Source organism: Anguilla anguilla, chromosome 15, assembly GCF_013347855.1.
Source record: "Anguilla anguilla isolate fAngAng1 chromosome 15, fAngAng1.pri, whole genome shotgun sequence".
NCBI lineage: Eukaryota > Metazoa > Chordata > Actinopteri > Anguilliformes > Anguillidae > Anguilla > Anguilla anguilla.
The window spans coordinates 10,601,438-10,608,838 of NC_049215.1; the positions used below are offsets into that span (position 1 = coordinate 10,601,438).

At 43.2% G+C, this 7,401-nt stretch overlaps 1 protein-coding gene across 2 annotated transcripts in view; it reads left to right on the forward strand.

Moving 5' to 3' along the window:
- The window catches only part of LOC118214263 (activin receptor type-2A), a 58,815-nt gene extending 53,050 nt beyond the window's left edge, over nt 1–5,765 (forward strand). For both annotated transcript variants that reach the window (XM_035394085.1, XM_035394086.1), the window contains one exon: nt 1–5,765. This exon is cut by the window's left edge and continues 247 nt beyond it. The gene's annotated coding sequence lies outside the window, so the exon portion shown is untranslated.
- Nucleotides 5,766–7,401: the final 1,636 nt, after the last annotated feature.

Below are 7,401 nucleotides of genomic sequence, written 5' to 3' on the forward strand. Positions count from 1 at the left end.
GAGCCTCTGAACCACTGCATTTGTGTACGGAGGGTCCAGCCCGCTCCACTCCACAAAACTCACACACACCCCTGCGTTTGTGTACGGATGGTCCGGCCCGCTACACAAAACTCAACACACACCCCTGCGTTTGTGTACAGATGGTCCGGCCCGCTACGCAAAACTCAACACACACCCCTGCGTTTGTGTACAGATGGTCCGGCTCACTCCACAAAACTCAACACACACCCCTGAGTTTGTGTACAGATGGTCCGGCCCGCTCCACAAAACTCAACACACACCCCTGCGTTTCTGTACAGATGGTCCGGTCCACTCCACAAAACTCAACACACACCCCTGCAATTGTGTACAGGTGGTCCGGCCCGCTCCACAAAACTCACACACACCCCTGCATTTGTGTACGGATGGTCCGGCCCGCTCCACAAAACTGAACACGCACCCCTGCATTTGTGTACGGATGGTCCGGCCCGCTCCACAAAACTCAACACGCACCCCTGTGTTTGTGTACTGATGGTCCGGCCCACTCCACAAAACTCAACACACACCCCTGAGTTTGTGTACAGATGGTCCGGCCCGCTCCACAAAACTCAACACACACCCCTGCGTTTCTGTACAGATGGTTCGGTCCACTCCACAAAACTCAACACACACCCCTGCGTTTCTGTACAGATGGTTCGGTCCGCTTCACAAAACTCAACACACACCCCTGTGTTTGTGTACAGATGGTCCGGCCCGCTCTACAAAACTCAACACACACCCCTGTGTTTGTGTATAGATGGTCCGGCCCACTCCACAAAACTCAACACATACCCCTGCATTTGTGTACAGATGGTCCGGCCCGCTCCACAAAACTCAACACGCACCCCTGCGTTTGTGTACAGATGGTCCAGCCGCCCATATTCAGGAATATCAGCCTCAGACTGGTTCCTACCAGCACCAACTTAGCTACATGCGTGCCTGAAGACATTAGCCTGACACAGGCCCACAGTGGGAGAGACCATACCACAGTCATCCAGTCTGGAGTCTTCACCATAGAAACGCGGAATCGTCTGCTTGGCAACCGGTCAGCGTCGTTCGAGTCAAACTTTGGGCAGGCGATTTTTTTTTCTCTTTGTATCGAAAAAGAACTTCATCAAACGGACTTCTGCTAGTTTTTCTAAGAAAAAGAAAAATGGAGAAAAAAAGACCCACACCATGCATTTCATTTCAGTATAAAAAGGGCGACTTGTTTTTAAACGCATTTGCTGTTTTCGTGTTTATATAAGTGACTATTGTAATGCCAATAAGAAACAGCTTCTGAATGTGGTGCAATGCTGCTGTGTACCTCCATCAACGGGGAAAAAAAACAAAACATGTAATCAAGGGTATTTGATGGGATTCACCTCCAAGCATTACTTTAAATAACCATAAACCTCCCTCAACAAGGAAATACCTCAGTTCCACCTCTAACACTAAAAACAATCCAAAACATTCAGATGAAACCTGTTCCGTCTCGGTTAATTTTTTACACGACGGAAGAAAAAAAACAAAACGGAGAGAAAACGAGAGTCGGCGGCGTTTTTAACCGAGTATGCCAATAGCTAACGGCCATGTGCGCGTCTGAATCTTCTCCTCTATTCCGCCTCTCCTGCTCGTGGCTTCTGTTCTATCGTTTGCCCTGCTGTTTTAGAAGCAATTCTTCTTGAATCATTTAATTACTGCTGTTGTGTTTATAAAAGTTTATTGCTCTTACAAGTGTAGTTAGGAGAAACAAAACCCTGAAAATCTGAACTGCAGAAACATTTTAAAGCACTTCCCTCTGTAGATTTGCTGTGTCTGTGTAATATTTAAAGATATGTGTACGCCTTTTTGCCATTCGTTTTTTTTTTTTTTTTTTTTTTGCCCCCCTCTGTGAGTTGAGGCTGGTATCTCTCGCTGTCTTTCTCTCTCTCTCTCTCGGGTTAGCGTGCTGGTATCAGTGTACCGAACACATCTCAGGAATCCATTTCAGATCCACCCTTTCTGCTTTGAGCCACAAGTGACTTCTCTGTCTCCCTCTCTCCGTCTCTCTCTCTCTCTCTCTCTCTCTCTCTCTCTCTCTCTCTCTCATCCTGGTGCCATTATCTCCTGCTGAGTGCTCAGTGTGGATGCTGCAGCTCTGACCGGGACACAAAGCACACAAGTCTCATCGTTAAGGGCCTCTGCTGGGTAGCGTGAGTCTCATCGTTAGGAGCTTGGCTGGGTAGCGTGAGTCTCAAGGTTAGGAGCTTGGCTGGGTAGCATGAGTCTCATCATTAGAAGCATCGTTGGGTAGCGTGAGTCTCATCATTCGGTGCTTCGCTGGGTAGCGTGAGTCTCATCGTTAGGAGCTTGGCTGGGTAGCACGAGTCTCATCGTTAGGAGCTTGGCTGGGTAGCGTGAGTCTCATTGTTAGGAGCTCTGCTGGGTAGCAGGAGTCTCATCGTTAGGAGCTTGGCTGGGTAGAGCCAGCTCCAGGCTAACCACGCAGCAGGAGCCGTTCCTAACGTCCCGGAGAGCCGTTTGGTAGGACTCTCCGAATTCCAGGCCCCGCGACGTGCAGCCAGCACCACAGCCGCGCTAACCTTCACACCGGCTTTCCGCACAGACTCGTTTCTGTGCCGGCTTTCCTTTCTACACAGGAGCTGCATCAGGGATACAGTACTATGCTTTACTAAAAGTACCGATATGCAATCAGCAAAGGTTTAGTAACTTTTACACAAACTGTAGCATTTCTGAACCAGTTTCATTCGCTGGCTGACAGTCGCAGGCCGCATGGTAACTGTAAGGGGTGGAGGGGGGGAGGGGGTGGAGGTCAGCAGTTTCCCCCCTCCCCAAGCCCCCCCCCCCCCCCCCCATCGGCGCTCTTAAAGGCCGGCGGGGTGGGTCTGGCGGCTCACTCGTTGCTCCAGCACGTAGGCCCGGCTGCGCTCGAACCCGGGAACAGCAGCGCACGTCACCCCCATCACCGTCCGTCCGTCTGTCCGCACCGTTGCACTCCCAGCGCGGAGGGGCGGGGCTAAGGCAGATATGCAAATCTTACCGTGTGCACACCTGCCTCGTTTCATCTCCTCTGTCGTCGTGCTAAAGAAACTGAATGTAGCCGTGTGACCCGCCCACAGGTGGGTTGTTCGTATCGTCTAGGTGTCCTTTGTCTCACCGCCCCCCCTTCAGTTATTTTTTTTTCCCCCCCTTTTTAATACTAAGGCTTTTTGGACAATCCCGTCCTGCACCTGTTGCTGTACAGATATTCTATATATGCCCCCCCCCTAAAGAAAATATATATATATATTAATGGGGGGACCGGGGCAGTGCCCAGTACTCTGGAAAGTATGGAGCGGTTTTACATATTTGTGTACCGTGAGCTCCGTAATGTTTGGGACAAAGATGTTTTTGTTTTTTTAAACTGACTTCAAGCAGTTATTGCATGTAATGGATATGCAACAAGTGACTACTTTCATTTACATAACTTTAACATGTCCCAAACATTATGGTGCCCTGAAAAAAGGGACTATGGATAAAAAGTTCTGTAATTTATACATGGTGGAACAGCTGTGTATTAAAAAAACCCTTAAATAAATAAATGCCCTTTAATAAAAGCTGAGAATGTGCACTTTAACCACATTGTTTGTTTATGAATCTAAAATTTATGTACAGAGCCAAATCAAGGGCTCCCAAATGTTTGTCCCAAACATTATGGAGCTCACAGGATATTATATATATATATATATATATATATGTAAAACAGATCCATCAATTCCAGAGCGCTGGGCACTGTCCTCTCCCCTCATTAACAAAAGCCAAATCCCCCCTCAAGTCATTGGCTGCAGACTTCATGGAATGCACATTATGTAAATATGAATGTCGTTTTTAGATTGTGAATTTAGCATGATGTTGTTTTGCCATTTTATATCATAACACAAAAAAAATTTAGAAAAAAAGAAAATCCTTCATAAAGTACTTATTCCAAAATAAATTTTTTTACATTTTGTATATCTCTATTTTTAATTGTACTAATTTATGTCAAAGTCCGCGGTCACCACGGTCACCCCTCGCTGCGGATGGCACCCTGGATCGACGTGTCGTTTACCTCGGCTAAAGCGCAACCCTTTCCCTGTTTGACCAGCAGTGGGTTTTTTCCTTTTTTTTTCTTTCCCTTTTCCTTTTCTGAAAGCGGTTCAGTTTTGTGACACATTACCTCTCGATTATGCCAGAAAGCTAACACTGCTAAACTGTGTTAGCTTTGAATCTCTATACCCAGCCATGTTCTGTACATCCTGGTCTCAAAGCTCCCTTCCTCCCCCTTCTGTAAAAACTTGCCATTTTCTATTGTTTTGCAAGTATTTAATAGTTGCAGAGGCCTGATTGGAAGTGATTGTTAAATATTGTACAGAAATTGTATGTTGCCCTCCTCCCCCATAAAATAAAGTATAGCTCTGATTGGTCTCTACACTTCGCTGTTGTGGAGCATCCATAATGCTCTGGTCACATGGTCTGTGATGTAATTAGCTGTACAGTTATTATATTTGACACAGAAGTACAGTAAACGTATGCATAATTGTATTTATGACAATCTGCCATTTAAAAGTATTATTTTAACTTGTATGCTGATTAGCATAGCCAGAAATAAAACTACATACTAGAATCTTCTGAAAATGTAACTAGCCCAAAGGCATATTTTAGTCCTTTTTCCATTTTAAAATATCCTGTTGAGAGCGTTTCATTATATTGACTGCTATTCATCAGAAGCCTGTATCCATGGTAACAGTGAGTTTGACAGTAATACTTATTCTGCTGTACAGGATACAAATAAATGTGAACGTTTTTCAAGAACTAACTGGTGTACTGGTTAAACGTGTACTTGTACACGCACACACAAAATTCCCCCGACTCCGTCATTCACGTTGAGTGTTCAAGATTAAACGTAATTCCTGTGATGCTTCCTGCATGTGTAAATGTGAAATGGTAATTCAAAAAATTTCCACTAGATGGTGATAGCTTTCTGCGGTTTTTCCTTGCAGTTTCAATAATGCTAGTGATTGTGCCGTGTAGTGGCTTCACGTACATAAAAGAATACGATGCTCGGGTGAGTCAGCGCTTATATATTATTATTTTTATTTATTTGATAACAAGCTACTCTGGCATATTGCATTCACGGCATGTTGAGAATAGGAGGATTCAGACATGTAACAGAAAGTAAGTTTATTATGTTAGGGCTTATCTGTCAAATTACTTGGAAATTAATACTGGATTAAAAATAAATTCTAATCAATCTAAGAGAGAAAATGTGATGCTTTAAAGAGCCAAATATAAATGATTATATTTCCAGACAGAGTTTATAGTAGACTAGTTTTTATATCACAATGTTTTCACAGCTACTAAGGGTGGAAATTATGTGGCTGGAAATTTGTGGAATTTTTTTTTTTTTTTTTTTGGAATACAAAAAAAAATTAATTGGGGGATGACCTTGACCTGCTGTGTCCAACTCTGTTAAGATTGTCAGTGTGAAGCCCCATTTAACGATAGGCCAGTATGTATTTAATTGGTTGCATGGTTCAGCGCTGGTGAATTCTGGCTTTTTATTTTATTTTATTTCATTTCATTTGAAAGTATGGTGACCAGTCATTCTGAATGTTCTCCAGATGGTATTGGCTCAGTGGCGATACACATTTACTGTATTTATGTATTTCCTGTAGTTGTTCAGAGATTCTTTTTTTAGATAGAACTGTAACAACCTGAAATAAAGAAAGTTAGATAACTTTTGATTACTTTTTTCTTCTTCTTTGTGTTCTTGAGAGTATCCCTGGAATTCAGTTCCCATGTGGTGCATTGTGGGAGGGCCTGAGGTGAGTAACATGACTCGCGCATACATACACACATATGTACACATACATACACACACGCAAGCACACACGTATGCACACTAGGGCTGTCCAAAAATATTCGAAGTTCGAAAACTATTCGAAAATCTTTCTTTTTTTAAAGTTCGAACCTAAATTTGAGCGTTCGAATATTAGTTTTGGATCCCGCGTATTGTAATTAACACGCAGGCTTTAATTTTGTGCGGCGAATCGTGTTCATGCACGCAAAGTTCATGTCCTGTGCTAACGAGTTTCCTCTGTCAACAAAAAACATTCTGCCCTGGACCCAGAGCAAGTGGATCGTCTGGTTTTCCTTGCCAATAACCTCCGGCGATACTTTCAGCTCCATGGACACCTAACGTTACTGGTCAGCTAGCTTCGCGAGCCAGTCTCGTTTTTCAATTCGTTCAACAGATCTGGTCAGCTAACAATTTAGGCTAAATAATGTTCCCATGGCAGGCTAGGTTTCCTTTCTTTTCTGAAGATTTTGATCAAATTGGACGATGAAAGAAGTTAAACATACTAAACAGAGTAAGTAATTTATGTTGTTTTAGGCTACAGGTATTAGCCGTTTGATACGGTGGCTCTGAAGTGCATAACACAAAAACAAAAAGAAAACGCAAAAACAAAAACTTTCGGCCCTGAGGTGGAGATGCAACATACAAAAACAAAAAGGAGTGGTCCTGAGGTGCAGATGCAACATACAAAAACAAAAACGGGCAGCCCTGAAGTGCAAAACTCAAATACAAAAAGAAAATGCAAAAACAAAAAGGAGCAGCCCTGAGGTGCAAAACACAAACATACAAAAACTAGCAGCCCTGAGGTGCAGATGCAAAATACAAAAACAAAAACTAGTAGCCCCGAAGTGCAACAGTGCACTTCGGGGATACTAGTTTTTGTATGTTGCATCTGCACCTCAGGACCACTCCTTTTTGTTTTTGTATGTTGCATCTGCACCTCAGGGCCAAAAGTTTTTGTTTTTGCGTTTTCTTTTTGTTTTTGTGTTAAGAAATAAACAGCGATTTTCTATAAACAATCATTTCCCTATGATTATTAAATGCCGATTTGTGGCAAATTACATCCACGAGAAAGTGCTTTATTCATTTGCGCATTAGGCTATAGTGCAGGGGGCTCATTTATAAAATGAACTTGCGTGCATACGTCCAAGTGAATAACTGCCGTAGAGCCACGACCGTTTCCACGGTCAAATCGAGTCATGTTGAAATTTTATAAATCACTACTTTGACGTGATTTTCTACGCACGCGCCACACAGTTGATCTAAAATACGTTTTATAAATGAGGCCCCAGATGTAGTAAACTAGTATTAAAGTTCACCGATGTCCTCTATTCTACTGCTCGCTTGTGGAAAATAACGCGTTGGCCAGTCACGTGCATATTGCGCCGGACAACAAGCATCTTATTTTTGTGAATTATAGGCAAATGATATTCGAATATATTCGAACTCTAACTAATTACAAAAACTAATATTCGAACTCAATTTCATGGCACTTTTGACAGCCTTAATGCACACTATAAACTCCT